General features: G+C 37.2%; 1 pseudogene; it reads right to left on the reverse strand.

Moving 5' to 3' along the window:
• Nucleotides 1-24,350: 24,350 nt before the first annotated feature.
• Nucleotides 24,351-27,005, reverse strand: LOC132166370 (G-type lectin S-receptor-like serine/threonine-protein kinase LECRK2; annotated as a pseudogene).

Here is a 27,005-nt window from a genome sequence, read left to right on the forward strand (position 1 = left end):
TCCTCTTGAACAGAATTGCTGTGAATGCTCACTTAATGTTTCAAAAAGTTCCACAGCTTCCTTACAACTTTTTTCCATAAGTGTTCCTCCGCAAGCTAAGTCAACCATCCATTTATTAGTATCATCTAATCCTTCATAGAAGATTTACACTTGCTCATCTTGAGGGATGTTGTGATGTGGACATTTTAGGAGTAAGGAATTGAAGTGATCCCAAGCTTCAAAGAACAAATCTCCGTCTCGTTGTTGGAACATTTGAAGTTCCCTTTTAAGTTGCTTTGTCTTCTGGGCTGGGAAGAACCTCTTCAAAAATTTGGTGGTCAATTCTTCCCAAGTATGAATGGATTCTGCAGGCAAGGAATTGTACCACAGTTTAGCATTATCTTTCAAGGAAAAAGGAAAGAGAACTAACTTGTGTCTCTCTGGAGTTAGGCCTTGAACATTCTGCAACTTGCATAAGTCAAAGAATTCCTTAAGATGCAAGTTGGGATCCTCAGTAGATGTGCCTCTAAAATGAGTTAATGCATTGAGAATTTGGGGAGAAATATAATAAATGCCATCCACCTCCAGTTGATATGCTATGCATGAGGGTTGATGGAGGTTTGTTGGCACGTACTCTTGCTTCATTGGTCTCCTCACTCGTGGTGGATTTGCTTCTAGGGGTCTTGGCCCAATTGGATTTTCTTGCATGTCTTCCATTTCTACTTCTTCTTTTCCTTCTTTGTCTCTAGGTCGTTGTCGAATTGTCCGCTCAATTTCAGGATCGAGGGGAAAAACGGTTGAGGCTTGAGATCGACGACCTTGCTTGAATTTGGCAGCTTCAGCACTACCGAGTCTGGATGTTCTCTGGAACTGCGATCGATTGCAGGTTGGTGCGTTCGATCGCAGTGCGCTCGATCGCACTTGGCTGACGATAGATCGCAATCATAGAATGCCAATCCGCAACCTGTAACAGAAAACAGAAAAGTGAAGGGAAAACAAAAATTCTTTTTTTGATATATATTTTTTTTCTAATACTATATTAAAAATTGAAAATTAAACTATCAAAACTAAAGGAAGATAAATTTAAACAAAATTCGCCGCAATCCCCGGCGACGATGCCAAAAATTTGTTGTGCAAAAATATACCTAAATTAATAAGTAAATAATTGTACGTTTTACCTGCAAGTGCACAAGGTCAACATGGTAGTATAGGGTGCAAGTACAGGATCATTCCCACGAGGATTGCTGAATTTATGTTTAAAAATAAATTCCTTCAGCAAAAGCAAACTAAAATTGATTTTTGATGAGATGATAATAAAGGGTAGGGCTTTGATATCCACCACTAATTATGTTAAACTAGTATATCAATATGCCAATGCTTTGATCAAGTTATGCATATTTAATGTTTGCCAACCCAAGGGTTAAACCCTAACTCCTTAAGCTATTGATTTCCCTAAGCAACAAATTAGGCACATGGTCCATGCTCTAACTGTTTTCTTTCCTAAAGGATTTAGCATGGTCTATACTAAGTTGTTCTTTAGAAAAGCATATGTTCTAAGGAAATCGACAAACACACAAGGCCTGGGGCATGGATACATGCTCCCGGTTCCCTATGTTGATTAACCCAAGAATTCGGTGTGGATATCTCTTGTTACTTATGTTAAACCCAGGAGTCGGTCATCCAAATTGATCTAACTAACAAATCCATACAACATGCACATGTTGATCAGGCATACACATATGAGGAATTCATGTAAACAGGTATTAATCAAGTTAAATCGCACAACATGATCATCACAAGGCGCCAATATTGAAATATTAATTTAACATAATTAGGGCTTCAATCTAGCCCTACTAAGTAAATTAGCTACACATATAATTGATGTTAAACATCTTCATAAAATAAAAACAAAGAAAAGAATAAACTCGATACTTGAACTTGAGAGCTCCTATCCTTCTCTTCCTCCAAGCCTTTTAATTCTAAAGGCTTAAGAGTCTATTTATAGGCTTTAGAAGTCCCTGGAAAAGTAGTAAACCCTAGGGATTTTGTAGGGTTTCAATCCTATTACAATTTGGAGTTAGAAAAACCCTAATATGGAAATAGGGACATTGTAGCCGCCACTAGGGATGTCTCCTGCGCACGGGTGCGCTCGATCGTAGCCCATGTGCGCTTGATCGCACATCTGCGATCGATGCCTCTTTTGGCCTGCGCTCGATCGCTCTTGGCCTGGCTGGTGCAGTGTCTTCTCTGATGTTGCGCTCGATTGCAAGTACTTTGTGATTGATCGCAGTACCAGGGAGTTCCAAATTTCCTTCTTCTCCTTTTTGAACCCAAATCTCCTTGTTTTTCTTCATTTTCTTCCAAAAGCCTGTAAAATCATGAAAAAGACAAAAAAGAAGTAAAATGGCCTAATTAACCACAACCAAAGGATTGAAACATGCAAGATAAAGGCTGAAAATATGAATATTTTCGCACTTATCAAGGATATGAATTGCTTTAGAAAACATAATTCCAAGACAATCCCCTGTTCGCAAGCCAATCATCTTCCTCACCAAGAGCATTGGATTGTGAGACCATTGCAACTAATTCACTTGGAGGATGTCTACCTTGGTAAGCATACTCCTTCGTGTGGAAGCAATATAAAGCCTAATGGTTGCTCTTGCCACATATCTAACAAGTAGGTCGATTATTAGCTTAGTTATTAAATTTATCAGAAGTTGGCTTACCTTGAAGTGAAGGATTGGCAGAATTGAAGAAATTCTTCTGGTTGAAATTCTTTTCTTGCTGATTTGAAAAATAAGATTGGCTCTACTCATCGTTGTTGCTAAATCTTGGCTCGTTGTTGTTGTTCACCTTTGGAGAATACAAAGCAAAGGTGCTAGCTTTTGTGTCAGCAAGCTCATTGTTGAGCAGCTGTTCATGGCTAGAAAGTTTGGTTTGAAAGTCCTCAAGGGACATGGAGACTTCCTTTGTCGTGAAGGAGAAGAATGTTATTAATGCATTGTAGAGTAGAGGCAATCCACCTACCAGATAGGAGATGAGGTCTTCATCAGGCACAGGCTTTCCAACCAAAGCCAGTTGATCAGCCAAGGATTTGGCTGCATGCATATATTCTAAGCATGTTTTGTTCCCCTAGCACAAAGCCTATAATTGACGCCTTAGATCCTAGATGTGAGTCTTCTATGGACCTGCATACCAATTTACAAAGGTAGAACAGACTTATCGTGAGGTTTCTAGCTCGTAGACAATTGAGATCACCTTTTTGGACAGGGTGGCAATGAACCAACTAAGAAAGTATTGATCCTTCTTTTCCCATAGTTCAAATTCAAGATTCAGGTTGCCAAGGGTGTCGTTATTAGGACCAGGAATGAACTTAGGTGGGCATGGCTCAATGCCATCAACAATGCCCATTAGGTCATTCGTACGAAGTATGGGTTGAAAGTGATAGACCCAAGCCATGTGGTGACGTCCCATATCGCCTGGGTATGGAGATGGGGATGTGCTTAAATATATACTACACCCTTAATGACAACAACGCGTTCTCCTAGCCTAGTGGTGGCTAGGGAGGAACAAAGCCTTGAGGGATGCCAGGAGGTCGTGGGATCGACTCCTTGTAGGCGCCAAAGAGGACAATATTGTTGTGGGAAGGGCTCTACTATGTTGCTACTGTGTATCTCTGATCCCAAACAATGCGTTCTCCTAGCCTAGTGGTGGCTAGGGAGAAACAAAGCCTTGAGGGATGCCAGGAGGTTGTGGGATCGACTCCTTGTAAGCGCCAAAGAGGACAATATTGTTGTGGGAATGGCTCTGCTATGCTACTGCTGTGTATCTCTGATCCTAAACAACGCGTTCTCCTAGCCTAGTGGTGGCTAGGGAGGAACAAAGCCTTGAGGGATGCTAGGAGGTCGTGGGATCGACTCCTAGTAAGCTTCAAAGAGGACAATATTGTTGTGGGAAGGGCTCTGCTATGCTGCTGCTGTGTATCTCTGATCCCAAACAACCCGTTGTCGTAGCCTAGTGGTGGCTAGGGAGGATTAAAGCCTTGAGGGATGCCAGGAGGTCGTGGGATCGACTCCTGGTAGGCGCCAAAGAGGACAATATTGTTGTAGGAAGGGCTCTGCTATGTATCTCTAATCCCAAATAACGCGTTTTAAAGCCGTGAGGGTCATAATCCCATCAGAACTCCGCAATTAAGCGTGCTTCTGCTGGAGTAGTACCAGGAAGGGTGACCTCCTGGGAAGTTTGGTTCGAGGGGAGCCAAAAGCAGACAATATTGTGTGTCATCGGGGTGGGATGTTACAAATGGTATCAGAGCCATAGCCTAGACTGTGATGGGGGGAGCGTGCACAAGCCCATGAAGGTCGCTAGCGGGCGCTTGCTGGGGCAGACGCCAAGAATGGGCTAATCCCATTAGGGTCGCCAGTGAGGACGCTGGGTCCTAAGAGGAGGTGATTGTGACGTCCCACATCGCCTCGGTATGGAGATGAGGATGTGCTTAAATGTATACTATACCCTTAATGACAACAACGCATTCTCCTAGCCTAGTGGTGGCTAGGGAGGAACAAAGCCTTGAGGGATGCCAGGAGGTCGTGGGATCGACTCTTGGTAGGCGCCAAAGAGGACAATATTGTTGTGGGAAGGGCTCTGCTATGCTGCTGTTGTGTATCACAACGTGTTTTAAAGTCATGATGGTCATGATCCCATCAGAACTCCGCAGTTAAGCGTGCTTCTACCGGAGTAGTACCAGGATGGGTGACCTCCTGCGAAGTCTAGTTCGAAGGGAGTCAAAAGCGGACAATATTGTGTGTAGTTGGGTCTTTCTATGAGGATTTTTTTGGAGCAACATGGTTGATGTTAAGTATGGAGAATAAAATGGCAATAGCTAAGGTGTTAGGTGCAAACGAGATGTTTGGAGCAAAAGTGTTGTTAGACCCAGCCATTTGATTAGAATTTAGGTGTTAACCGTGTAAGGCTCTGATACCATGCAAAAACAGAGGATATGAATTGCTTTAGAAAACTTAATTCCAAGCCAATCATCTGTTCGCAAGCCAATCATCTTCCTCACCAAGAGCATTGGATTGTGAGACCATTGCAACTAATTCACTTGGAGGATGTCTGCCTTGGTAAGCATACTCCATCTAGTGGAAGCAATCTAAAGCCTCATGGTTGCTGTTGCCACATATCTGACAAGTAGGTCGATTATCAGCTTGGTTATTAAATTTACCAGAAGTTGGCTTACCTTGAAGTGAAGGACTGGCAGAATTGAAGAAATTCTTCTAGTTGAAATTCTTTTCTTGCTGATTTGAAAAATAAGATTGGCTCTACTTATGGTTGTTGCTAAATCTTGGCTTGTTATTGTTGTTCACCTTTGGAGAATACAAAGCAAAGGTGCTAGCTTTAGTGTCAGCAAGCTCATTGTTAAGCAACTGTTCATGGCTGGAAAGTTGGGTTTGAAAGTCCTCAAGGGACATGGAGACTTCCTTTGTCATGAAGGAGAAGAATGTTATTAATGCATTGTAGAGTAGAGTCAATCCACCTACCAGATAGGAGATGAGGTCTTCATTAGGCACCGACTTTCCAACCAAAGCCAGTTGATCAGCCAAGGATTTGGCTGCATGCATATATTCTGAGCATGTTTTGTTCCCCTAGCACAAAGCCTATAATTGATGCCTTAGATTCTGGATATGAATCTTCTATGGACAAGCATACCAATTTGCAAAGGTAGAACAGACTTATCGTGAGGTTTCTAGCTCGTAGACAATTGAGATCACCTTTTTGGACAGGGTGGCAATCAACCAACTGAGAAAGTATTGATCCTTCTTTTCCCATAGTTCAAATTCAAGATTCAGGTTGTCAAGGGTGTCCTTATTAGGACCAGGAATGAACTTAGGTGGGCATGGCTCAATGCCATCAACAATGCCCATTAGGTCATTCGTGCGAAGTATGGGTTGAAACTGATAGACCCAAGCCATGTAGTTGGGTCTTTCTAGGAGGATTTTTTGGAGCAAATAGTTGATGTTAGGTATGGAGAATAAAATGGCAATAGCAAAGGTGCTAGGAGCAAATGAGATGTTTGGAGCGAAAGTGTTGTTAGATCCAGCCATTTGATTAGAATTTAGGTGTTAACCGTGTAAGGCTCTGATACCATGCAAAACAGAGGATATGAATTGCTTTAGAAAACTTAATTCCAAGCATAGATGTATTATTCTTTTATATTCCTATACAATGAGGCTTCGTATGGTAAGCTACAATATTGATAGCCCTATACAGCTAAGAGAAGACTAAGAAGGAAGATACAATCAGAGTGAATAATACGACCATTGCTCTATGTAAGTCAACTGTGTACATTTGACATTCATTGAGCTGATTATTGTGCAATATGATTTGCATAATTAGCAAGCCTTGATCGCCTTGATTCTTCGTATTGGTACACCTACAATATCTACTGTATTTACATATTCTTTTGATGAACAACAAGCTCAATTTGGTTCTTCTACTGACGATGCTCATGTTCATGTGGATGATGTCATTAAGCCTTCTACATCCTCTCCCAAGGTAAAGGAATCAGAAAATGAGGATCATGTAGTGCAATATGATGAGGATTCCTCTTTTGAGATAAAAGAATCAAAACATCTGGATCATGTAGTGCGATCTAATGAATTAATTTTTTCTTTTATTTTTAGGAACTATTATTTTCAATCAAGACTGCAAAATTTTAGAGAAATTTCACTCATTTTCCTCATATATTTTTTTTAAAAAAAACTTTCAAAAAATAAGTGTATTTCACTACCCCAAAAGTGCAACCCTGACCCAACTACAAGGTGCATGTGTGAGACTTAATTATTGTAGCTAATAATTATCTATACATCGGTCCACTATAAACCAACCGTCAATATCTAAATTCTTGGATGGATCCTCTTTGACAAGTGCCAAATGTTGCACATTCAAGCCTCTTAATTCACATATGTTAATTCCTTAACATTGTTATTTTCTTTATTTTGTGTTGTTTTCATGTTTTCAGGTTCTTAGGGAGAATACAAGAAATTCCATTGAATTTGGGCTTAAAACATGATTTTTTGAGATGCTGATGCTAAATAAGTGGGATCGAGGCCACTTCTAATGGAATCGAGCGCAAATTAGCCTACGTGCATAAGTGCGCTCCAGCGCACTTTAAGTGGATCGAGCGGACTCGTGCTGAAAAGTCCAGAAGATGCTGAAATTAATAAGGAAAGCCTTTTTAGGTCTCCTAATCAAACTAGGGGACTGACTTATGAGTTTTATGGGATTCCTAGGGCTTTTAGAGTTTGTTTTACACCTTATAAGTAGGCCTCTAAGCCCTAAAGAGAAGGTGTGCTTGGTTTTAGAGAGATAATTCACATAAAGATCTTCGTGGAGACTTAAAAAGTTGAAGAAAAGATGAACATGGCAGGAGGCCATCCCAACACCAGCATGAACAACTAATTCTGTAATAGGGTGTTGATGTAACCCTTTCCAAGAAACATTGGTTTAACTATATTTTAATTTGGGTTTTTCTATATGGATGGTAGTTGTATAACTGTGAGAATTGATCTTAGTGTTTATGATCAAACACAAGGATCGTGTTGTACCCCCAAATCAAATGCATAAGCGATTTATATAACCACAACAAATGCATAAGCGGGTTATATAAGGAAAATAAATAGCTATGCTTAAGATTAAACTAACACAACAATAAATAGCATTCACACAACCATAACACAAGATTTGTTGACGAAGTAGAAAACACTTTGAACCAATCAAAGGGAAAAAAAAACACTCTGGGGCAGCCAAACCCAGAAAATCATTATATGAAGATTCAGAGTTACAGACTAGACGATACTCACTCCCTAGATGACCTCTAGATGTAGTAAGAAAAACAAGCTGCCTAGCTTGTGTCCATCCTGACTATCTTCATCGAGTGCATCTCCTTACTGACCCTTCGGTAGACTTATTTGCAGTTGCATGATGTGTATGGCGTGGTTTGAAATCAGAAAAAACCCCAAGCGAGAAACCACAAATCTTTTTATGCAGCCTTACTTGGTACAAACAACAGTGAACGGTATCACTTCCATGAGTGATAGTAGCAACCCTTTCTTTACCGGGAACCTCCAAACACAAAATAGCATAAATGGAAATGGAGAGGTTCAAAGGAGTCCTACTATCAGGCTGCCAAGAGTCAGACAAGTGTCTGTCAAAGTCTTATGTGACTTTATTAAAAAATAAATAAAATATAGAAAAATCTCTCTTCCTAGTCCTGCTAGATTTTGTTTTGTTTTGTTTTTTTTTTTTTTTTTGTTAAATTTTTATGAGTTAATATTTAGTTTTTAATACCTCAAAATTTATTTTTGGATTTAAAACTAAAACCTAGGGGTGGAAGGTTAACCCTTTACGGACAGTATCACTTAAAATGGATTTTATCATCCTAAATTTAGTGCTAATACCTCAAATTTAGTGTTAATACCTCAAATATGAATTTTCTTTTAATATCTCTCTTCTTCAATTTATAAAAAGAAAAAAAAAAGAGGGTAGATGTCTGACGCTTGGCTGCCTCATGGCAGCCATAAATCTCAATTCAGTTTAAAGAATTCTAAAAAGAAGACATGTATTTACAGATCTATAATTTTATTTCTTTCCGTCTTAACGGAGATTATCTTCCGTTATGACGGGAAGGCCAAAATTTGCTATTTTGAACCATCCTTCTCATAACGCAAGTTAATCCTCATTAAGATGCAAAGAGTAAAAAGTAGATCTGAATACCCGTCATGAGCCCATCCTAACAAGACATTTGACGGGAAATCACCCAAAAACAAATCAGGGTATTTTGGCCATAACCTTTTCACTCAAGCTCCAAATGACACAAATTTAATTGCTCTGGAAAGATGTTTCCCTGATCTACAACTTTGTCTCCAATGAGCTTCTTCAAATTCTGACGTTTGCTAGGTCAAAAACAGCTCTCAATATTCTGCACAAACCAGCCGCGTTATGACTGGAATTCAGCTCTGTTAAGATGGGAATTGGGCAGTAACATACTGGTAACATGTTAGGAGGCGTGTCATGACACCCAAGTGACCCAATCACTTCCAAGTGATGTCCGAGTGATGTCCAGGTGTTGAAACATTGTAGAACACTTCCTTAAGCACATCCAATGATTTTCCAAGAGCAATGGGAAGATAAATCTTGGATGAAAATCACATAGTCCCGTCATGAGCTTGTTCTGACGTGCCATCTGACAAGAAAGTAGGGAGCTATCCTTAAGCCTCAACACATACCCGTTTTGACACCCCATCCAACAGGGAAGGCAAAGAACTCTATCAAACATCCAATCTTCACCCCGACACTTGGGGAAGAATGGAAAATTACAAACAAATGTTTTGATCATTAAATAAAGCCAAACTAAACCTAACAGTTTATATTCAATCATTATGAGATTTTTCTCTTGTCTTAAAAAGCTTTTTATATTAGTTGACCTCGATCCTTCATATTTTCTATGATTATATGAATGATTAATTGACCTCGATCCTTCATATTGTATATGATTATATGAATGATTGATATACAACGGTTTTAATTGATCAATAGTATTTGTTGCCCATGCCTAGGGAAGGTGAATTTGTCTACACCCTAGTTTAGTGTAATTTAGGTAGACAATTCGTACTAACTTAAGATGAGTTATGCTTATCCATTGATTGTGTGTAACTTATTAAGATATTTGATAGTACATACCTAGGGAAGATGGATCGTACCGCATCTAGAGGTTAGGTAGACGGTCCTTGCCAATCGAAGATGGATTATACCTATTTCTTAATAATGATATTTTCTTGGCTACTCGAGTAAGACGAGCACTATATCATACATTGTATGAATTTCTCTTTTTAATTTATGATTGACCATTGTTATGCAGTTAGTGGTGAAATCAACCCCCTATTCTCTCTTTCATCACAATCTACTTTTGCTTTATTTTATGCATTTACTTTATAAATTCACAAAACAAACAATCATCTTTTAATTAAGTTGTACTTAATTATGAAAAACTTGATAACGACACCAGTGCAGTCCTTGAGGTTTGACACCCTTTATATAGCCATATCCTATAAGAATTTGTCCTATTGAGAGTGGTAATTTTATTATTGGTTATTTTTGCACACAAAAAGACTACATCACTCTTCATCCTTCACCATGGTGGCATAGTCCTTCTCAATACTTAAAAGAAAAACTTCCTTCTGGTGACGTGTCCCCTCTCAAAATGCTTTGGCCTTCGGTACTTGTATCTCATTCCATCCCATCCCTTCATACTGATCATCCATCACATAAGTCATATGAGTTGCTATCTATCGTTTCCTTTCTAAGCTAAGTAGGGGTTGCTCACTCCAAGAATTAGCAAAAAAACTCTACCGTAGATACGTTCCGACGTTTCCGCTTCACTGTTGGGGTCCTTTTGTCTTTCTATTTCTAAGTGCTTATCTGAACTATTTCTATTGCAACCAAACAATTGTTGGGAACTATAAGTGCAAAAAGAAGATTGCACAACTGAAAACAATAATTCCTAAACCAAGATCGAATTTTATGAAGAACAGGTAAAAACTATGTTATTTAAAATTAAATTGCCAAACACAAACCACTTGTAGAAAATGGCTAGTCTTTGCTTTTAGGCAAACTTTTGTTTCATGCTTCTCCTAGAACACCTGTAGTCTTAGAGATCTTCTCACCAATATCTAACAATAATCAAGGGAGTGTAGGTCTTTCCTTACTCTTGAAAACTTTAACTTTATTTTTGAGAATTCAATCAAAAATATTAGTTCTTAGTAAATACTAAAGAACCATAGGGATGGCATACGAAATGTCATGTGGACTTTCTTGACTCTATGGGCTTCACCTTTGCTTTGTCCTTCTTACCCTTGGATGGTGGCATTTTTTTTTTTTTCTCTTCTTCCTCTCTTCTCTAAATAATTCAAATTTTGTTGATTGCTATTTCTTATCTTGTGCGGTGTAATTAGTCCCATGCTTAGCGGCCAATGATCTCAAAGGCCCAAGCCCAATCCTAGTCCAATGTTATTGGGTCCAATTTGGATGCATTTGGCTGGTCCACTAGCAAAAGACTAAGCCAATCTTGAAAATTAAATAAAGCCATTAATTAACATTTGGTCATTATTTATTTTTTTTTTTATTATGTGTTTGTTTGACTTATATTTTTCTAAGAAGATTTGATGCAAGGTTTCTGTTTAAAAGCCATTCCATGGAATGGCACGTCATTGTTCTGTTTAAATATCAATTGGAACCTGTAAGTTCTTGTGTTGGCTAATTCGGTGATCAAAACGGACAATCCAATTCACCAAGACCAATTCACAAGGCAAGGCCATCCGGTCGTGGAATCCCGAAAGCCGATTTTCTTCTCCAACGCAGTGGCCATCTGGGCAGGGAGCTAGGTAGTTCGGACGGGATTTTCAGAAAGTCGGCAAAGTTTTGAGAGTTGCCATCCAGACGGGCACTTACCTCGTCGGGATGCCCTGTATGTTTTATGCCCAAATCGTGTATTTTATGTGGGCCCAAGTCTAGGGTTTCGCAGATGATATAAATACATCTTTATAGAGAAAGAGAGAGGTATGAAATTAAACCCTAGAGTTTGTGAGAGGCTATGCATGAGTTATTATTTGTTGTAAGTCTAACTGTTCCTCTTAGAGGATTTTGGTAGTTTGATTGTGTGCTCTATTGAGAAATCTATCGAAAGGGTCCGGTAAAGGAGAATCATGTTGAAGAAGATTGTGAGTGAAGAGATGAGTTGGAGGCTTTTCGATCTTACATAGTCAAGGTCTTGCATAGAGTTGTAAGTAATCCTAGTGTTGTAATCTTTGAACATCTATTTGATAATGATTTTATGGGTTTGGCTGCCCCAGAGAGGTTTTACTTTCAGAACATTTTCTAAAAAGTTTCCTCTTCATCACCAAAATCCTTGTGTTTGATTTTACTTATTTTAGTGATTGTTTGCTTATTGTTAAAATATGTTAATTTCGCATATTATGTGATATTTACCTGTTAAGCGTTTTTCAATTGGTATCAGAGCGGATTCACTCCATTAGGGATTAAATTCCTAAGTGTGATCTTAGACTCCTTGTTGTGATGTCTCAAACTCTTAAAATTGTGCCTAATTTTAATGGATCTAATTATGGCTATTGGAAATCTCGTATGAGATTTTTCTTAAAATCTATAGGCTTTTGGTCTATTATTAAATTTGGATTTAAAGCTCTAGATAAGCCAACAGCTGAATGGTGTAATGTTGAAAAACTAACTCATATGGTAAATGACAAAGCTATGAATGTTCTATGTTTGGCAATCTCACAAAGTGAGTTCTCTAGAATTTCAAATTGTGATAGTGCCAAAGATGCATTGGAGATCCTAGAAACTACTTATGAAGGAACTAATCTTGTTAAAGCTTCAAAACTTCAAATGTTAGTTTTTTAGTTTAAGGAAATTAACATGTTAGAGGATGAGACATTCAATGATTTTTTAGGTAAACTTAGTGAAATATGAAATTCCATGATAAATCTAGAAAAGAAAGTTTCTGACGCTAAGCTGATTAGAAAGGTTATGAGATCGCTCCTTAAAAGATTAAGAATGAAGATTACTGCTATTGAGTCATGCACTGATCTTGAAACCATGAGGATAGAAGAACTTGTTGGTGCTCTTCAAACTTATGAATTTTTGTTACCTCAACCTAGCAAAAATAAGGATACTACCCTTAAGACTCTTACGAAAAATTCTGATGATGAGGAACTTGCCTTAATAGCTAGAAGTTTTTATAGTAATGAACATAGAATTTCCAAGAGATTTGGAAAAAAAAAGGGAGTACTCATGAGAGAAATGAAAGAGACCCAAGCGGTCCAAAATCTTATGAGTGTTCTGGCTATGGTCATGTGTGCAAGGATTGTGCTAATCTCAAGATTGATAAGCCAAGAAACCAAAAAGCTTTCAATATTACCTTGAGTGACACCGATGAGGAAGTCCTAGATGAGAATGTTAATTATATAGTGTTTGCAGCATCTTATGATTCTAATGATTCTAAACAATCAGATGTTCAATCTGCATTTGATAATGAATCAAAAAGGGTTAGTGATCTTCAAAACTCCTTTGATAATTTGATGGAAAAATTTTCTATGCTTAGAAATACTAATTGTAATACCCAAGAAATTAGTTAAGAAAGAAGAAATTAAAATAAGGTGGGGTAATTCTGCAATTTTAAAAAGACAGGGATTTTAAATAAAAGGGAGACTTATCATTAAGCCACGTGTAGGTTGAATGAGTGAGAGATAAAATCCTCTCCCTTCTAATAACACGCACGTACGCACACACAACCCCTCCCACCCCCCCCCCCCCCCCTTCTCGGATCCGGATCCCTTGGAATTCCTAGAGGAATTCCAGTTTCTAAAATTTTAGATCCAAGCCATCCAATTTCATCCAAGAGCCATTATCCTGCCACGTGTCCCACTACTAATAAAATAATAAAATAATATTTAAAATTAAAAAGTATTTATATAAAAGAAATTAATAAAATAAAATAATAAAATAATATGGGATGGCCAGCCACCCCATTTTTGCCATATTGGGTGGCCAGCCACCCTATTTTTTGCCATAGAGTGGGCTTCAGCCACGCCCAAGGGCTAGTTGGGTCTAGCCACCCACCCCCCATGGTCATTGGGGGTGGCCGATGTTAAGTGCTAAAATATTCATATTTTAGCCCCGTAATTTATATTTGTTAATCCCTTAGTTTTGTTAGTTTGTGCAATTTTACTTCATTTTGTGTTTTATGTCTTTTTATAGGTTTTTGAGGAAAATGAAGCATTCTGGAAAATTCAAGCTTAAAGGACAATTTTGGGAAATTCTAGAAGTGAGGAAGTTCAGACTCGAGCCATGCAGCTGGTGCGCTCGAGCACACATTGCCTAGGCTCGAGCGCATATGCGCTCCAGCGCCCAACACCAAAGATCGATCGCAGGAGTGTGATCGAGTGCACTCGGGCGCTGGAGAAAATTTAGACACGCGGCAAGACTCCTTTCCTTCCCAAACTAGGTTTCCCAAGTTCTCGTTGAACTAGAACTTTAGACCTCCGAATTTCCTTGGGCTTCTAGAGTTTCTAGAGTCCTCTTGAAGCCTATAAATAGACCTCTAAGCCTCACAATTTGGACACACAATTTCAAGGAGAAGCATTGGAGGCTCTTCAAGGAAGCGTTTTTCGGGTTTATTCTTTTCCTTTTATTTTATTATGAAGATGTTTAACATCAAATCCATGTGTAACTAAATACTTTTGTAGGGCTAGATTGAAGCCCTAATTATGTCTCTTTAATATATCAATATTGGCACCTTTGTGATAATCATATTGTGATGCTTAACTTGATTAATTCATGTTTTATCGAATTCCTCATATGAATGTGTTTGGCTAACATATGTGATATGGATTAGATATTTAAGTCAATTTGGATGATTGAGTCCTAGGCTTAATAGAGTAACAAAAGAATCTCCTCGTAGGTTCTTAGGTTAATCAGCATGGAAAACGTGGAATAGACACCAATGCCCTAGGTTCCATGTGTTTGTCGAGTTTCATAAATTTATGCTTTCTTAAAAAATAACTTAGTAGACACCCATGCTAAATCCTTTAAAGAAGAAAAGAATTAGAATAGACACCCATGCCTAATTCGTTGCTTAGGGAAATCAGTAGCTTAAGGAGTAGACACCCATGCCCTTAGATTGGCAAACTTTAAGTATTCATAATAGGATTAGAGCATTGACATATTGTTTTATTATTTGAGCATGATTAGTGGTAGATATCAAACCCCTATCTTTATCTTTATTAATTCAAAAATCAATCTTTGTCTTATTTTAATTATGAAATTAATTTTAAACATAATTTATGGCAATCCTCGTGGGAATGATCTCGTACTTGCACTCTATACTACTATTTTGATCTTGTGCACTTGCAAGAGTTAAAACGTACATTTATCGTAGAACAGTCGAAGCCACCCCCAACCGGCCGAAGCCACCCCCATGGCCCTTGGGGTGGATCGGCCATCCCCAAGGGCCAAACCCAAAATTACCCCCAACCTACCCTTAGGGCTAGCTTCGGCCACCTCAATGGCAAAAAATGGGGTGGCCGGCTACCCCATCTTATTTTATTAATTTATTTTATAATTTTTTAAAAATTTAAAAATTATTTTATTAATATTAGGACACGTGGCAGAATAATGGCTCTTGGATGAAAATGAATGGCCTGGATCTGAAATTTTAGAAACCGAACTTCCCCTAGAAATTCCAGGGGATTCGAATCCCCCTTTCTCTTTCTCTTATCTTCTCCTTCTCTCTTCTCTTCACACATGCACACCACCGAGAGAGAGATAGACCGATTGTGAGAGAGAGAGAGAGAGAGAGATTCCGTGATTGAGAGAGAGATGACGCATAGAGAGAGAGAGAGAAAGAACATGATGAAGAAGAAGAAGAAGAGGAAAGTGATCAACTGAAAAAGAATTCTGGCCATGGATGGTTTCCTCATGTGAATAGCTTATTTTGATGTCAATGGTTTTCCACATGTTATCAAAGTGGCACATCAAGAAGTAAAGTAAGTAACGATCTCTAGAAAGGATTGCATTTAAGCTAATATTTAAGGACTAAGGTATAAAGCATCTAGAGTGAAGTATTGGCTTAAGATTAGTGTCACTGTTAGATAATGATTAATTACATGTTTTTGAGGTCATAACCAAGATTAAGAGTTCTAGTAGAGGAAATGCTATAGTGAATTTTGATGGAAGGAATTTAGAATATCTTGAGATTAAATTATAAAAGTATGGATCTGGTTAACACTACAATAAATTTTGTGATAATTGGGATTTATGATTCTTACAAAGAGATATACATTCCGTACTGGTATGGTTTAAATTGTTGATAAGTGCTAAAATATTCATATTTTTAGCCCTTAACTTGCATGTTTTAATCCTTTGATTTTGGTTAATTAGGCCATTTCACTTCCTTTTTGTATTTTCTTTGTTTTTTAGGCTTTTGGAAGAAAAGAAAGCGTTTCTAGAAGAATTACAAGCTTAAAGGGCAAATTGGGAAGACCTAGAAGATATGGTTGAGCTTAGCCAATCATGGTTAAGTTTAATCAAATAAAGGAAATGATCAATTCGGAATTTCTCACATTGAAGTCAAATCGGATTGCATGAAAAATTGGATTCTAAACATGTCTCGGTATTTTGACCATAACTTTTAGCTCAGATATCCGATTGAGGTTATTCAAGTGTCATTGAAAAGCTAACTCAAAGGGATACAAATCATTGTGAAATAGCATTTTCCCAATTCGGAGCGCCTCAAGGCCAAAATCACGCCGTAAGTCAAGACCGCAATTCTGGCCGAATCCTATTCCGATTTGGACTTAGGTTTTCTTTATCCTAATTGGACTTGGACTTAAAACTCCGAATTTTCTAGGTTTACTTGTGTAACAATGACTTCTAAAGCCTATAAATAAATCTCTTAGGTTCTAGGAATAGGTGTGGAGAAAGTTCTAAAGCCTATAAATAAATCTCTTAGGTTCTAGGAATAGGTGTGGAGAAAGAGGCACAAACTCTGGAAAGGAACTGAAAGCTAAATCAAGAGGAGTTTGGGTTTTTCTTCTCTTCCACCTTTTCTCTTTATTATGTAGTTTATATTTTATTTAGGGCTAGATTGAAGCCCTAGTTATGTTTAATTAATATTTCAATATTGGCGCCTTGTGATGATCTTGTTGTGCTGTTTAACTTGATTACTACCTACTTGCATGAATTCCTCAGTTGTGTGTGCCTGATCAACATGTGCATGTGGATGGACTAGTTAGTTAGATCAATTTAGATGACCGAGTCCTGGGTTTAACTTAAGTAACAAAAGAATCCACACCGTGATTCTTGGGTTAATCAACATGGGGAACCGGGAGTATACACGCATGCCCTAGGCTTCGTGTGTTTGTCGATTTCCATAGAACATATGATTTTCTAAAGAACAACTTAGTATATACCATGCTAAATCCTTTAGGAAAGAAAAGAGTTAGAGTATACACCCATGCCTAACTCGTTACTTAGGGAAATCTATAGCTTAAGGAGTATACACCCATGCCCTTAGGTTGGCAAACATTAAATATGCATAACATGATCAAAGATATCAAAACCCTAATTCTTTTTAGTTGTTGTTTATCTTTTATTTTATTGAATTCAATCGTGACAATTTAATTTTATCTTTTAATTAAATAGGAAATTACTTCTAAACATAATTTACCAATCCTCGTGGGAATGATCTCGTATTTGCCTACTATACTATTTTTTTGATCTTGTGCACTTGCGAGTTAAAACATACTAAATATTATCTATTAATTTGGGTAGTATTTGGCACAACAATTGTTTTATTAGGACATGTGTTAAATTCAAGGGATGAGAAATTCGTAGTAATGATATATTAAGAACTTTGAAAAGAATGCCAAGATTGGTTACGATTATAATTATTCGAGTATATCAACAATGGTCATAGGAGTGACCAGATGACTATTTGACTATCATGAGTATTGAGTTACACAGACCCTGATAACTAGACTATGTACATTTAAGATTTTTGTGGTTGATGTTTAATGATTAATAAAAGGATTTGAGGTTTCAAATGAGACTAGGAATTTCTTGCAAAAAATTGGGTTTATGAATCTGCAAGATTCTATAATCTTCACTATAAGGGTAAGATGGATTTATGATGTATATGTTTGGTAAAGTTGGATAAGTAATTCATTTAGATATATGGAAGTTACAATTAATTTTGAAACATTGTGGTATTTTGATATTAGACTTTAATTGAAGACATATTATATTTTGAGATATCTTATTGAGTCTTTAGGATGTGATTTGTTCAAGGATTCAACATTGAACTTGGTCGATCTTAAGATATAAGCGGCTATCCTTCATTTTTGATTATGGAGTAAATGTACTAAAGTTAATTGATGGTTCATCTTTAAATGGCGTTTTGAGGAATATATTACTTTGGGTAAAGTTGGATTCATAAGGACTATAGGATTAATATTGTTATTGTGCGAATTAGTGGATTTAAGGATGATTTTCTCGGAGGAAATTACATCAGAATTTTATTGCAGTGCTTTGTTTGGAAGCTGTTTTTGCATAGGTATGATCCATGTTATGTTTGAGATAAATAGTAAGAAAGATTACTATTGGTTAGCAATGGAAATTTCAATTTAAGTGACAAACCAGTAGATGTTTGAATCAATCATTTATCAAAGGTCAATTTAAGTTTTAAAGAAGAGGATGGCCAAAGATAAATTCATAAATTATGATATGGAGACGGTCTTTCTTAAAGTTACAGTGAATATTTGGTAAGTGTGGGTCGATGTATGATCATAATTTAATAGTTTGATTAACACCCTGGCAATATTGTAGGAAGCTCATATCGTATTTGGGAATCAAATTTCTTGGGTAGTACTGTGACAATTGAAATTGGAATAGGTAATCTAGTGGTTGATCGACTTTTGACATTTTTGTTATGGATGATTCTTTTGATTTATGGGGGCTAAATGGTTGAAGGTTGGGTTTTTGAAATTCTTGTATGGGAATATTAATATAAGCACTACAATTGCAAGGTATAAATGTTAGAGGCATCATATTAAATTCAATTTCAAATTTATGAGGATGAGGAATTGTTAACGACTGTACTTTGGGTATAAGAGTAATAAGATTTGATAAGATTAGATGGGTTATTGATTCTTGTTGAGCCTCATATGAAAGTATAGATGCATGATGACATCGTAAATGTTAGGTAATATATGTGGCAAAACTTTGAGGTTGAAGTTAGAAATGTATGACAATACTACTGGTTGAGATAGTTAATAAAAGTGATTATTGATCAGAATATACAATGGAATTTTAGCTTAAGTGTTAAATGAAATTGAGTATGAGTCAATACTTGAGATTCCTCCAACTCTTTTAAGATCAGTTGAAGTTTAGATAGTCATTAGAGAATACTTATGCATGGTCAAAGGATTGTGATTGAAAGACTGATAGTACTATATGAGAATTGGAGGTTTTGAAGTATGACTATAGTACCTTGGGAGTATGGCCGGAGTTTATTATTGGTGTCAAAAAGCTTTCAAACTTCTTATGATGAGGAATAAACATTAAACACCCAGAGTTTCTAGATCAAGAGAAATTATGGGATTATGATTATTGATGTAAAAAGTGTTGAAGTTTTTGACTAATGTGCTTAATTGAGGTATAGCCACATAGTCGATGGCTTTGGCAATGCCAAGTTCCAGAATACTTAAATTTTGGGAAATTTTGGGATCTAGCTCATTGATGTTGAATAAGTGTATTAATGAGAGGAAGAGTTTCAGTTGATTACAAGAGTAAAATACCATTGTTGGGGTATAAATATTATAAGACATTTATGTGTTGACCACACCAAGAGATTGAAGGCAATTAAAGGAGCACTCATGCACTAAGTTTGGAATAGTAATTGGTATATTCTCAGAATAATTGACAAGATCGTTGACTTCATTCCACTTCTCTATTTCTGGATATACTATGGAATGATTGGAATTTTTTTCTTAAGAATCATCCCATGCGAGACTAAGGAGATAAGGTATGTCAATGATTTATGAACTATACGTTGAAGCCTTGTGGATTTTAGTGTGTGTACCTGAAGCCTAGATAAACAATTGTAATTAGAATTGTTGTTTGATTTTAAGTTAGGAGAGAGACTATGTTTACTTGCAAAATCAACAGTGAATTTTGGAAGGAAATGTGATCACATGGTATTTAGTAACCTTGAATTTTTGTGGAAAGGTTGCTTCAATTAGATCATTTTGGTTTTATTATATGGTTTCTTACTGAGTCTTCAGTTGGAGTTTGCCTCTTGTCGTAAGGTAAATAATACTATTGAAGGTGAGTGAGTTGCTTTCTTGACTATAACAAACTTTTTGTTATAAAGTATGAGGTAATTTGGAACGAGGTTAACAATTTTGAATGACCTGTGGCTGGTTGAATTTTAAAGGATAATTACCTTGTAATGGAAAGATCTTGAGGAGAACAATTAGTTGAGTTAAAGTACATGCTGAAAAGTTGTTAAGGCAGGTTGTTGTGAAAGTAAAATGAGTGGAATTAATGATATAGAATTAAGGCGATATGTGCATGTCTTTTTACGTATAGTGTTATTTGATTTTGGAATGAGTATCAAGTTTGAACATTCTCTTTATATAGGAGCTATGCTTTACCCACAACACTTGACCTTAGTTAAATGGTGGATGTTGATGGAAGAATGTGCCAAACGAATACTAGGATTATATCATGAAGGCTCAAGGCAATAATACTGATAAAATTGTACTTTAAGGAAGGAAATTCCCAGTAAGTTTCGCTAGTAGCAAATTCCGAGGACAGAATTTTTATAAGGGGTGAAGAATGTAATACCCCAAAATTTATACCTAAAATAAAGGTGATCTTAATATCAAAGATAAGGAGGATTTTCAATTTATTAAGATTTATATGGAATTAGGAAAATAGACTTAATGTGAAAGATGATGGAAATCGCTAGTTAGAAATTTAGTGGGTTATTGAAAGAAAAGTCATATTGTTTTGGACGCCGAAAATTCAATAAGTGACCTTAGATAAAAATGTTTTAAAACCTTGTATATTGATGAGAAATAAGATTTTAAAAGTGGTTTCATGATTTGGACACTTGTAGAAGGAGTTATGATTTTTAGAAGATGCAAGTGTCAAAACAGGAATTTCAGTCAAATAGAGACACAGAATTTTGAGGGACTTTTGAGGTATCAACAATTTATGGGTTACTATGATTTTTGGATATGTTGGGAGTCTTTGAGTGAAGAAAATTTCAAACCAAATTTCATGTGATTTGGAGCTAAATTGAAAGAGTTATGATTTTTCCAAGTTTAATAGGTCAAGCTGTCAAGTAATTGAGGTATCTGTGACTTGGAAAATTAATTGGATGGGTTAATGATCCTAGTAGGCCATGATTTTTAGGAATGTGATAGTCAAAAGAATTGTATTTATTGAGGATTAATTATAAAATTTTATGACTACATCTTGATAGGTTCATGTCAATACACCTAAGTGCTAAGGTGTAAGCATTGCATACCTAACAGACCCACTTGGTTGACACCTAAAGCTACAGGTGTTATACAGCATGCCTTTCTTGTTTTACTTGGTTGACACCTAAAGTAACATGTGTTATATAGCATGCTTCTGTGGCTTTCTTGGTGGACACTTCTCTTGTGGTATAGAAGAAATTGAATGCATGTGGGACAAATGTCCCATATGTGGCAAGCTCTCAAGGGGAATATGTCCCACATACGGTTGGTATTTAAGGGGAGCAATTCCCCTCAATTTCTCACAAGTGTGAGAGTAAGTTCTCATGTGTGAGAGAGAGAGAGAGAGCTTGGGCAGCTTGCTGCCAGGAAAGAATAAAAGAAACGAGAAGGAAGAGAGGAAAGAAAAGAAAGAAGAGAAAGAAAGAGGAGGAAGAAGAAAAAAAATAATTATATATAGATATATGAGAACTCTCCAAGGTAATATTTCCATATCTTTTATGGTACTTTTAGTATGAAGCTAAATTCCTAAAATTAAATTGGGGCTTTTATTGTATGATCATTTGAATTGCTATTTGGAGGGGTTAATTATATTTAGAGTGTTAATTGACCATAAATTATTATGGGATCCATAGAAGTTGGTGCTTATTGGGTTTAGGTGCTAATATGTCATATAATTAGAGTGATTGTTGTAAATGTTTCTAAGCTTTTGATATTGGGAGTAAGTTGCTAAATTAATTGGCTTAGGAAGAGAGCGATATTATGGCTAGATAGACTTCTTAAGCTGTTAATTGTAGTTGGATGTTTTTAAAGTAATAAGAATATTATAACCTTGGTGTTTTAGTGTAAAGCAATTGATTAGAATAAGACTTTAGTTGAGTTGATTATTAGAATTTTATGGGAGGCAAAAAAATCAAGCACGGTGGGGTTTGATGTCATTGTAATGTTTTTTTTTTAGCTAAGGATAGACGTTGGTGGGATAGAGATTAGAACTAAGACCCTTTGCAACTAAAATAATGCATGATTGAAAACAAATTGATGACTAAGGTACTTTTTATCTCCATTGTAGGAATTGTGAGTTGAATGCGAATTCAAAATAAGGACATATGATGCCAGGTAAGGGGACACAACACCAAAAACCCCCAACAGATTTTATTATAAATCTTTTGAAAAATGTTGAGAATTTTATAAAGAATCCACTTGCATGATTTTCAATTGCACTTCCTTTCATATTTTTAAATGCCAAATTTTATTCAATCATATGTAATGGTTTATTAATTTTACATATTACAATTATCTCATTTTATGAGTTATGTATGAATACGATTATGAATGAAAAGAGCTCTCAAAGTTCATGGCATAGTATACAGTTACAGATGAGCTTATAGATCATATGAAATGTTACATGTGCATTCATGTCATAAATGTTCACCCGCGACACTGCTATAGTCACGAACAGTACCGGATAACATGGGTAGCATGGCAAGCACACCGAAAGACAGTTACGAGAAGGGGTGTGCTATCGGCCGGGTAGGCTTCACCTAGGGGAAGTTCCCAACCCGGTACCTCTCCCCTGTGATAATAGGATGAGCCTATAGGTCCTTCAAGACAAGCCAACATGCGCCGCACATGGTAAAATTGTGGTTATGGGTCAAAGGATAAACATGATTTGAGGAAAGAAAAATAAAAGGAAGTGCCTATACTTTGCATAACTTACTCACTTCTTGCTTTCAATTGTTTATTATAATGCATGATTAAGATTATGGCATAAAAATCTTCATAGCATGTTTTATAGCATCTTGGTGTTGCGGCTACTTACTGAGTTATCGAACTCACCCCTTCTCCCTATTCATCTTTTTCAAATTGCCCTATTTATTATAGTACTGAGGACAGGGGTACCAGTAGGCCTCTTAGTTGTTAAAGAGCCGATCATGTGGCCCAATGGCTGGGACACTTAGGCTTATTGCTTTGTGGATTAGCAGGAGCAGTAGCAGTAGAAGTGTCTGAGACTTCATTCTATAGAATAGACCGCTTGGGACAAGCATAAACTGTGTAACTTTATTGCTTATGAGATTAACGAAAACTAGCACATTATGTGTTTTTGATTTATTATGAGAGTTTATAATGCTCTGGTGATGTTATGTTTCTGTGGTGATCATATGGTAGAAGAATTTTTATTAAGAATATGTTACAATTGGTCCTAGTTGTTCTACCTCTAGAACTTTGGGCATTTCAGGCACTTACCCCGTCCGAATGCCCCGTATGTTTTATGCCCAAATCGTGTATTATATGTGGACCCAGGTCTAGAGTTTTGCAGATGATAGAAATACATCTTTATAGAGAGGTACGAAATTGAACCCTAGAGTTTGTGAGCGGTTGTACTTGAGTGATTATTTGTTGTGAGTGGAATTGTTCCTCTTAGTGGATTTTGTTAGTTTGATTGTGTGCTTTATTGAGAACTCTATCGGAAGGGTCCGGTAAAGGAGACTCACGTTGAAAAAGATTGTGAGTAAGGAGACGGGATGGAGTCTTGTCGATTTTATAGATTCAAGGTCTTACAAAGGTTTGTAAGTGTTCATAGTGTCTGTAATTTCTGAACATCTGTCTTATAGTAATTTTCTGTGTTTAGCTGCTCCGAAAAGGTTTTACTTTTAGAACGTTTTCTAAAAGGTTTTCTCTTCATCATCAAAATCCTTGTGTTTGATTTTACTTATTTTGGTGATTGTTTGCTTATTGATAAATATCTGTTAATTCCGCATATTGTGTGATATTTACCTGTTAAGCATTTTTCTGAACCTACTTCGAACAAAAATATGGAAAGAACATTTCGAGCAAATATTGGAAGGAATTGCTACCATTATACACGTGTGAACAACTATTCTAATAAATATTGGAATTGGTAATTAGTAGGCATTAAAATTTTTCCTACATCCAAAGTAATCATAATGCTTTAGGCATTTACATGGTCTACCAGTTCACTCTGTGGGTTAAGCAATTAGAAGATATAAAGTCGATGGCTATCACCACAACAAAGTTTTCTTCATAAATTTATTGATGAAAGATAAATTCATGTTTAACAGGAAAGCTTACCCTTGCACTTTTTTATGTACTTCTACAGTCTACCTCTAAACAGAATAGTTGACTAGTGAGAGGGCTAACATACCATATCCCCTTCCGTTATGAGGGCAGGAAAACACATAAAACAAATAAAAACTACATGAAATAAGATATAATGTTTTTCTTGCAGGAGAAAGTTTACATGGAAGTAGTAGCTGGACATGGAGGAATAAAAACCTCAATGACCCCCTCTAACATCAAGAGGACATGTTCCATGGAAGGACGAAAAGCTGGTTCATCTTGAATACACCAGAGTGCCAATTTAACCATATTCTCCAAAGTGGTCTTATCTACTTCTTCCCCACATACAATCTTATCCAACTCTTTACCAACAAAGTGTTTATAGATCCAAGTAGAAAGAACAATCTCATCGTCGTTTGATACGTTAAGCTTTATGTTCTTTCTACAACAAACAATTTCCAAGAGCACTATTCCATAACTGTAAACATTTGTCCTCACTGATATTGGGGTGTACTTATGCCATTCAGGTGCTAAGTACCCTCTTGTCCCTCTGATCCCTATGAAGGTTCTTGTTTGATCTGGCATTAAGAATTTTGCTAGCCCAAAGTCAGATTTTAGCGGTCCAAAAATCATCCATAAGAATGTTTTAAGGCTTTATATCACAATGAATAATTGAAGCCTCACACTCTTCATGTAGATAGAGGATCCCCTTAGCTACATCCCATGCCATTCTAACTCTCTCATCCAAGTCTGGACGTCTCTTGGCTCTAAAAAGAAGATCTGCAAGAGAGCCATTGCTCATGTACTCATAAACCAGTCGCCTTTTAGAGTCCTCGGTGCAGTAACCCACCAAACGAACTAAGTTCCTATGGTGGGTTCTTCCAATTGCTCGCATCTCTGCCTGGAACTCCCTTTCAGCTTCTTCAATTAGTTTCTCCAGTCTCTTTACTGCAACAAGTCTTCTACCTTTGGATGGTGCTCCTTTGTAAACTGCTCCGAACGAGCCCTTACCTAACTCTTCTTTGAAGCCATTTGTTGCTCTTTTCAACTCATTATATGAAAACAGTCTCAATGTCACCTCCTCATTTAGGCCCAAGTTTCCATTTTCTAACTGCATTGAGTACCTTAAAAATCGACTTTTGAAAACAAAAAGGTCAGAGATTGCAAGGGCAACACATGACAATGCAGTAAAACTTGAAGTCACAAGACGAATTTGCCCTATTGTTGTTTTGCGTACGATCAGGACCTTGAGTGGCCTCTTTTGGTTATCGGTTTCATAGCTGCTCTTAAGGCTTGTTATACCAACCTTAAAGATTGCCCTGGTCTCTACTTCTGTACTTCTTACATATCTGAGTGGAAGACTTTGTTTCTTGCAAGACTTACTCTCGAATAATGCCGCCCCACAATTGCAGTCTTCGAAACAAGACCTACTGCATTCTTCCTTTGTGGACATTGGTGCCTGAAAATAAGGACGATCTCCCCACGTAAGATTATCCATGGTTTGTATGTGATATAAGGCTTCATTTTCTTTTCCACCTTTACATACTGCTTCTGAAAAGTTCCTCTCACAACCAAGAGACCAGTCATTTTGATCTACAAAGGCAAAGACAGTATGCTTGGTCGTCATTGAGTGTGCAATAGCTGTTGATACCACAGAAAGTTATCACATCACAATGATCTGTGAACGCTTCCCACAAAGTTGATACATTGAAGTCGCCACTTTCATCATAGGCGTGAGAATAGAGACGGAAAATTCCATCAGAATCAAGAGTTGAACGATAAATTATACCGTTGTTGGGGGCCGAAGATGCGCCATTCTCATACAAGGTTTGAATTGTCTGAACTAGTGTCGTTGATGATAAGCAGATGGCCTGTATTATTGAGATAAAGATGATACTTGAAACCATGACCGATGGTGTTGGTGCTCCAGTAAAAATCTGCTAAGGTGTCTCCAGTGTTTATTGGGGGTATAAAACAAGGTTTCCATCATCCTGCATCTTGAGATGAAACCGTGATCCGGTGGAGTGGTTAATCTTGGTTAAGTTGGAGAAGAGTTGACCTCCAGCGAACAGAGTCTGACCTCCTAAGATAGTGTCGGTAGGATGTTCAAAACTCTGCCAAACTTCCTATGGTGGCATAGGAAGCAGAACTTGTTGCATTTGCAATCAGCTCAGTTCTTGAAAGAAGTATACCATCCTTGGTAAAATCCAGCGTTGCGTTCGAGGTGATTGGTGGATCATCACGAATTGCCGTCGACACCACTGTTGTGTTGTGTTTGGCTACCAACCAAATTCCTACCGCAAAGCTAGTGCTGCCTTGCAGCTGGTAGAACCCAAATGTTAGAAATGGGTCTTGGGCCTAATTCAACTCAAAAGCTAGCTCAAGAGTTGAGGTTTCCCCTCAACTTATAAATGGCCCATCTCCTTAATATCCAGGCAATGTGGGACTTCCAACACGCCCCCTCAAGTGTGGCGAGAGGACATCCAAGCCAACACGTGCGACAATGGGTGACGGTGGGCCACAACCAATTAATTGAACCTGGCTCTGATACCATGTTAGAAATGGGTCTTGGGCCTAACTCAACTCAAAAGCTAGCTCAAAAGTTGAGGTTTCCCCTCAACTTATAAATGGCCCATCTCCTTAATATCCAGGCAATGTGGGACTTCCAACACCAAATGCAAATGGGTTAGAAGGAGAAAGCCATGAAGAGGGTTGAGTTGTGGGAAAGAGTGAAGAGCCCGGGGTTATAATATGGCTAGATTGCTTTGGATGAGCTCTTCCATCTGCAAAGGATATAAACAGAAGGAAGAAAACACTGGATATGGGAGCCAT

This window comes from Corylus avellana, chromosome 11, assembly GCF_965113065.1.
Source record: "Corylus avellana chromosome 11, dhCorAvel1.hap1.2, whole genome shotgun sequence".
Taxonomy (NCBI): Eukaryota; Viridiplantae; Streptophyta; class Magnoliopsida; order Fagales; family Betulaceae; genus Corylus; species Corylus avellana.